The 8,501-nt window shown below is 36.2% G+C and overlaps 1 non-coding gene across 1 annotated transcript; it reads left to right on the top strand.

Annotated features, from left to right (window-relative positions):
* Nucleotides 1–7,073: 7,073 nt before the first annotated feature.
* TRNAQ-UUG (transfer RNA glutamine (anticodon UUG)) lies at nucleotides 7,074–7,145 on the top strand. Its single transcript has one exon. It is a non-coding gene; the product is annotated as a tRNA-Gln (tRNA).
* Nucleotides 7,146–8,501: the final 1,356 nt, after the last annotated feature.

Raw genomic sequence — 8,501 nt, 5'->3', positions numbered from 1 at the left:
GTTGGTTGCGTACATAGTGGCAACGAAAGGTCCCCAAGAACAAAGAACTCTACTTAACCTCAAAAAGCAATAAGATAGACTTGCATGACATGAGGCAACAAGACAAATTGGGTACAATTGCCCCCATGCCTTGTGTGAGCACTTCACACGGCATGTATTTATAAATGTATTCATCTCAAAGCTCAAAAATAGCCCAATTTTATAATAAGCATGCTTTAGCTTTTGTGTTTGCTTTTGTCCAAATAAAGAATAAAGTGGTTGGGTGGACCAAGAGTGGTTGTGCCCAAATACAATGTCTAATAATGAAATATTTAAACCGTGTGCCCATGCGCATAAAAAATAATAAATATTTATCAAGTGCTTTAATAAATAAGCGCACCTAAATAAATATTAGCACCATGTTTTTAATAATAAGATGCGCACCCATCAAAAATGATAATTTCTTTTAGGTAATTTCAATACACGTTGTCGCCCAGTGCTTCCCAATGCTACCACCGCCTACTCTACACATCAATTGAAGCATTCACAATTGTTAGAAAATAGTAAAATTAAATCGACAAAAATGAATACCTAGCAGTCTTCAGCTACAAAATAAAGAAATAGGTTGGAACTCTGTTCTAACCTTAATTTAATATGAGTGTACTCTAAACTCATAAACGTCCATTAATTTAAATATGTATTTTGAGGAATCACCCGCTGTGGAGTCACCCACGTGCACATTAAATTAACATGACGCCGAAAAAGGATAGGCGTCCCCATCAACTTCTCGCACAAGGAATCCACCTTGTGTACGAGCCCTGGCAAATAAAAATAATTTTACGGAATCCACCATAAAACCTCATGGAATCCATCATGGAATTTAAAAACAACTCAAGGAATCCACCATGGAATATGCCTCCTGGCATCAGAGAGAGAGTATGCAAAAGAGAGAGAAAGAGAGTGACAAGGAGAGAGAAAGACTAGAAAAGGAGAGAGAAAGACAAAAATAGAGTGGAAGAAGCCATGAAAGCTTGGGGAGAGAGGTGAAGATGAAAGGAGACTTGTATTATTATCTAATGGTCAAATGTCAAGTCTCTAACACCTTATATACTAGCCACAGTGTAGCTAGTATTTCACCATTATTAAACCCCCCTCTCTTACAGAAAGGGTGGAAAGTACAGTAATGATGAGGATAAGAGTCTTTCCTTTCTCATGATTGAAGCATTTAGTTGTTCAAAATGATAGCTCATTTTTAATGTCTATGGTTAACATCTTTACGCTAACTCTCTTTAGCAACACATACACACAAATGTACAAATGTATAATAATCCCCTGAGTAAAACTTCAGGCTCCCCCGAGAGAGAGAGAGAGAGAGAGAGAGAGAGAGAGAGAGAGAGAGAGAGAGAGAGAGAGAGAGAGAGAGAGAGAGAGAGAGAGAGAGAGAGAAGGAAGCAAAGGTTTTGGATGGGGGGGAGAGAGAGGGGGCGGGGAGAAGTGAAGGAACAAAAGGTTTTGCATGGGAAAAAGAGGAGGAAGGGAAGCAAATGTTGTATGGAGTAGCACAAATTCACTTCCCTTGCAATGTTGCTTCACATAAGTTTCACAAAATAGCATAAAGCTATCGTGAAGAACCCTCGGGTTTCTTATGTGCTAACCATACAAGGGACACTAGTACCTATTATTGAATCAAGAAACTCATTGCATGATATATCTAACCTTTTTTGAAAGATAAAGCCAAACTTAATCCACATATATTGAAAATTTGAAACATGCTATAATGGTCATCTACCTTATTCATTGCGGGTAAAATTTAAAATGGTTTTTAGGGAATCCTTCTATTGGACCTTATTATCTTATAAGAACATTATCTTGCCCTCCCCTCTTGCTTTTCAAACCCATATATACACATTAACAAGAACTTAGTAAAAAATTATAAAAATAAATAAATAAATAATGCCTTTATAGACAATAATGGGAGTTCTTCTTTGCAAAGTAGACTAATTGATGTATATGAGTGGGTAAAAATGAGGCAAGATCAGTGGAGAAATTTAAGCATGAAATTATATTTTACAAAGATATTACCTAATTAAGGAACCACTACGACATTGGTATATTGCAAGGATAGAACATAAACCTAAGAATTTTCCTTAATTACAAACAATTACATCAAGCATGCCCTCTTGCTTTCTAGGTTGCCTCATGGATTATATTGACAATAGTTAACAAACCTCTTCAAGAAACAATGATGGCTGTGTGATGACCGATTAGTTGATAGAATTTAGGATGTATGAAAAGTACCATAAGAACTAATAGCAAATATTTTGAAGTGCTATTAAAGAAGCATAAGGAGATGCTAGATGCAATGTCATGCAGAAAGTTAATTATGCAAGTCCATTTCTACTAGTGCTATAAGTTGAAGCATGTTCATCCCATGCCCCAATCCTCATGATGTTTATACTACCCCTTGGTGAAAAAAGAAGCTAAAGAGGATATTGACATTATGACATTATGACATTATGACAAATCCTATTAGTAGTCGACTGAGATTCATATCCATTCATATCACCATCCCGTCTCCCCATGGGAAACCTCAGACTTAGTTGAACATGGGAATCTCAGTTCTACTTCATAGGGGAAGTGTGGACAAGTCACCCCTAACAAAAATCTAACGCCCACCTAAGAAAGACCACTTTGTAATCAATCAAAGGCACAAGTGATGTTAACACCGCACTTAGTTCAAAGAGAGTGATAGCCAGGGGAGAGTATAACTCAATCTCCCTACCCATAAGGTAAAATCTCAGCTCCGTCCCCCTAAAATGGTGCTAAACCTGGTAACTAATCCTACCGCCGGTATTGGGAGAGTCACGATTTAATCAGATCTATTTAGTGTTGGAAAGTTACCCATGGAAAGTTACCCGACTTATTAGGTCCACCTAGCCATAGGCGTTCGATCGTCATCAGGATCAAAGCCTCCCACTTTCCTCGATTGGGTTTGCTTAGTTTTCTTATAAGCAAAGCATACTACCACGATGTTTGGACATATAAAATTAGCGATGTTTGGACATATAAAATTAGCTTCCTTTTATAACTTTGTTAAACTGAGTTCATTTAACTCAATTTAGCACATAACAAACAATTCAAAAATCAGATACTCTATTTCACCATCATTCCACAGAGTGGTACAAAACTGTCTTTCCGCAGAAAGACACCATCCAGCCTAGGATAGGACCTTTCGATCCCTCGGGATTGGGTTGTATGTGATCGCACTCCATTCACGGTCAACAAGAAATTTACTGGTTCAAAGCCCCTCTAAACTTCCCTAAGCCTCCAGAGCCATCCTACATAACAGGGGCACTTATCACTCGGCCCTTTACCCTCTCAGGTGCTTGAGTGATCAAATATAAAAAACACATATCTGCCTTAGGAGCATAGGACCCCCACCCGTAGGTGAGTTTTTCCAAAAACACCTACCTCCCTCAGGAACGTAGGACCCCCACCCGCAAGTGAGTTTTTTCACACTCCACAGAGTGTTTAGGGAGCATCGGGTTGGGGACCCCAATGTTGCGAACCCCCACAATCCACAACTTGTCAAGCTATGCAAGCCTGGAATCATAAGAGACATAATTCATCATTCACAAATCCGAAAGCAGTCATAACCATAAAACATTTTTAATACACTTGGCAATATATGCAATGCATAGAATCTATCCCTCTCATTCATTCCCGTGTATTTTCATAAAAAGCAATTGATAATACTAATATGCTTTTGCAAGTTTAAGTAAGTTCTAACTAATCGTAATTCTAGGTAACATACCTATTCCATGGGCTTTTCTAACATTACTAACTTATCCCTCATTTTATCGTAAGATGCAAAAAGCAATAACATAAAATCGTAATCCTTTCCTGATTATCTCCGTTTGGCCATTCATTGTGATTATGGGGTATGTCCACAACCTCAGTTTGTTGTAGTCCCCCGGGTTGAATGGATTCGAGGGTAACTTTCGCATGTGCTTCGGCATCGTGTTGAGTCCCCTCAGTAAGTAGGTGACCACTTCCTCGCGTTGGGGAGCTTCCCAGCATGACCTCTCTCAGCATCTCTACGTCTCTTGGGAGTCATGGGAGGAGATTGATGGATTTGAGTGACGCTTCTGCGTAGGTGCAGAGAGAGAGAGAGACAGAGAGAGTGAGAGAGAGTCGACTGCTTGCAGCAGAGCTTCATTGTATCAACAACAGAGAGATTTCTACACAGGTTGTGTGTTTTTTTGACATGATACTTTACCCCTATTTATATAGTAATCGAGGGGGGGGGGGGATAAAAGAGAGAACACTTGCTTTTTAGCGTTTTTTGATGACATCATCGATGACAAAGAGAGAATGCTTTCTTTTAGCGTTTTTTGATGACATCATTGATGATGTCAGAGAGGGGGCTCTGTTTTTGTAGTGAGAAGATTAAAATTTACGAATATATGGGCGAGCATCGCATGTCGCGTCGTCGGCAGGCGGGCATCACTCCAAGGCGGTGACCAAGGCATAGACCTTGGCACCTTGGCCTTGGCATACTTGGCAACGAGCTACAAAGGCTTCTTTGGTGCCATTGGCTACGTGTGAGAAGCTCCCACTAGCTTGTAGGAAAATCTTCTCGGGAGGTGACCCATCCTGATAGTGTCATCATCCTAGTGTACTTAATTGCCAAGTGACTATCCACTAGACTAGTTCTTTTTGTTGTTTTATACTACAAACATAGTTTTAATAAGCTTGTCTTGGGAGGGTTTCCCAAGCCTTTCTTCCATGAACTAGCATATAATACCTCATTAATAATAAGAATTATCTTCATAGTTAGAGCTAGTTTTAAAAATGTGTAATATTTACCATCAATTTTTGGAATGTATATGCACATTGTTTATTAAAATAAACTAAGTAATGGGGAGATTTCACAATGTAAGGGACAAATGTACCCAAAAGATTACGAAGAATAGGTAAGTCATTGCTTTCTTTTAGTAACACTTCATATTATCATTTTTATTAAAGAGTTTGGATGATTATCATTGTGTTTCTTTTTCCAAATTAGGTTCAACATCAACATCAAATGACACAAAAGCTTATTGGGGAATAAAAAGCTTCATCTTTAAATAATACATTGGTAGAAATGACTTATTTTTTTGCATTGCTACAGGAGGGTGATGTCAAGACTTTTCCTCTTCAACCAATTACAAGAGCTTATAATGATATACATGTAAATCGTTCCAAGAGAAATAATACATTATTTGCATTCTAAAAAACTATTGACAATAAATTCTTGTGTTATTAGGGAGGAGAATTAGGGGCTTATATATTTGAACCACTTTCAAGTGATAATAATGAGGTATCTATATTCTAGATTTAGAGATTCAGCTTCATCTTTCTTTTTTACAATTAGCTTGTCTAGAAGCCATGGGTTTCATGTGGCATCTAATATTTAAAACATATACTTGTGGGTTAGAAGGTGTGGCTATCATTTATGTATAAGACAACATAAAAAAATTTAAATAGGTGCACCAAAGAGGGTGATGCCGTACTTGAGTAAATGATTGTAATCAACACACAAATACATCAACATCAAATAGGGTGATGGCGTATTTGAGTAAATGATTGTGATCAACGTATACAAATAGAGTGAAAGTGATGGTTGCATGATGACAAATTATTGGTCAAGAGAAATTAGGCTATACAAGAAGTACTAAAATGACTTCTAATAGTAGCAGAGCTTTTGAAGTGCTACAAGAGAAACAACACAATTTAAGTGTCAATTTAAGCATTGTGTGGAGAATATGGAGATGTTATTGTAATGTAGTGTGGTAAATCTAAATAGTTAAAGGGGTGACCTAGAGCTACACTTATGACCAAGTTAGAACAAGAATCAATGTTTGAAAAGAAATAGCATCAAGGCAACTATATAGGTTCATCTACTAGTATTATGAGTTAAGGCATGATCATTAGCACCACTCATTTAGATAGTCACAACACACATATATAGTGCATTTCACTAAGGTGTTGTCTTTTCATTGTGACTACTCTAACAATTGTTCATGTTTGCATTTTAGTGATGGAAATTTACTTTCACTTAGTGAGTACTGTTGTAGACAACATTGAGTGGTGTTAAGAGTACTTAGATTAGTTCACCAATCTACATCGGTTTATGCATATAAATGTTTTCACAGGTATCAAAAATACATATCAAAATTATCTTTGTGTAATGTTTATTTGTACTAAGGTATTTTTTTGCTTCAAAAATTACAACAAGACTGAATCAATTTTCCATAGTGATATTTGTATAAGTTAAGATCTCCTTTGATGAACGAATAGTAAAGGAGATATTGACTTATTTGGATGGCTTTACAAGGATAAAGATAGTCTCCAAAACGAATTTAGCATAACTATTGACATGTGAAAGTAGAGATTCCCATGGAAAGAAAATGTATGCCATTGAAGGACCATATGATTTTCAACATTTGCATTGCATTTCACAAATTAGATACTAAGGTTTCCCTTGCTCATCTAATAGAACTTTTAGATATGTGGTGTGATTTATCAAGTTTTTGGTTGCTTGTTAGCTCCATAACCCACTCCTTGCTTAAGAATTTATTTTAATTAAATTAGCCAAAATATATGACATCCAATTCCCCTACACAATGAGTTGTGTATGTCGAATATGCAAAGAATTTATTGAAGGATAATCCTATAGTTAACATCAACATATACTTTAAATTTTAAATGTGAACCATTTTCCACCTTGGCTACAACTCACATCAAATAATATTATCTTGTGAATATTGGGTGCCAATACACATATACGTCAATCTAGTCTCATATCCCTTGATTTACAGGTGAACACATTATGAGGTTCGAATTTGCTATTGAGATGTATGAGTTAATTGTTGTTTTAATGTCTACATGCTCATGGCGTCTCAACACAAGTGACTCTGGACCTTCACAGGTCGACGGCAAAAGGGGCCCTAAATGAGATTGAATACTATGGGACTTTTTGAATCGCTAGTCTATTAGATAAAATAATTTTAAAGTGAGATAAAATGTAAACTTGGAATCTTGTCCTTATCGGTTCTATGGTGTAGTGGTTAGCACTCTGGACTTTGAATCCAGCGACCTGGGTTCGAATCCCGGTAGGACCTTTTAAAGCAACTCTCGGCAAACGCTTTTGCGTTCTTCTGTACTCGCCATGTTGCATGGACAAAGGCCTCCATTTCTTTGTTATGAAGTTTGCTTACAGACAGCTCATTTTATAAGATGATACCAAGATGCATAGGCTTTGGGGCTGTGGATTGCTAAGAGTTTGCCACGTAGGCTTGACTTTGTTTTGATACAACCAAAGCATAAGTAGGGGATGCACGTCCAGATTCTTCCAGCACGTGTCGTGTCCCTGTTCTCCCAATGCTTCGTATCTCACATTAATGTTCAAAAGCATGTTATATGTAGCCATATATTTCACAACCCATAACTATATGGAGAATTTCTTCTTCTTCTTCTAATTAATAATTAGTAACATATATACGATTGAAATTTAACTATGCATATTTTATTAGTAGTGAATTGACTTATTAATCATTAATAATTATTATCTAATCAATTACCTTATTATATCACACTCTCTCTTTTCTCTCATTTCTTTTTCCATGTCTTGTCTCTCTTTTTCTTCTTTTTCCTCTCTCTCTCTCTCTCTCTCTCTCTCTCTCTCTCTCTCTCTCTCATATATGCATATGTATATGTGTTTTTGTGTAAATGATGCATATATATGTACATATTTTCATTTTCACATCTTATTTTTCCTTTGCTCTGCGCGCACACACAAAGTATATATTTGTATATGTGTACATATGTATATGTGTGTTTAATACACGTATGTCTAATTGTGTGATCTTGTAAATATGGATATATGTGTTTAATGCATGTGTGTCAATTTATGTGGTCTCATAAATGTGTGTCCTTTCTCTCCCTCTCATCATTTTTTTTATCTCTCCTTTCTTTTTCTTCCTCATGTCTCTCATCTTTATTCACCTCATATGCTTGCATATATATGCATGTGTATATATGCGTGTGTATATAATACATGTATATATTTGTGTGTAGACATGTGTCTTTGTATATATGCATGTGTATATGTATGTAAGTGGGTGTTTTATAAGTGTATCCATTATCTCTCCTCTACTTCTCTTTCTCTCATTCTCTATCTCCATTTTTCTCTCACACATATATGATTATGTGTCTATGAATACATATGCATACATGTGTGCATGTGCATGTGCATGTATATGTATATGTATATGTATATGTATATGTATATATGTGTGTATGTGTATACACATATATATGTATGCATGTATGCGAATGATACACACAAACACATTTTTTATTTTTGCCTCTTTTTATTTTTTCTATGATATATATATATATATATATATATATATATATATATATGCACATGTGTATATGTGTACATATATATATGTGTGTGTGTGTTTAATATGTGT

The sequence above is a fragment of the Lygodium microphyllum genome, chromosome 9 (genome assembly GCF_053477565.2).
Source record: "Lygodium microphyllum isolate KBCC chromosome 9, Lygodium_microphyllum_v1.1.10, whole genome shotgun sequence".
In the NCBI taxonomy this organism is placed as follows: domain Eukaryota; kingdom Viridiplantae; phylum Streptophyta; class Polypodiopsida; order Schizaeales; family Lygodiaceae; genus Lygodium; species Lygodium microphyllum.
This window is presented reverse-complemented; position numbering and strand designations above follow the sequence as displayed.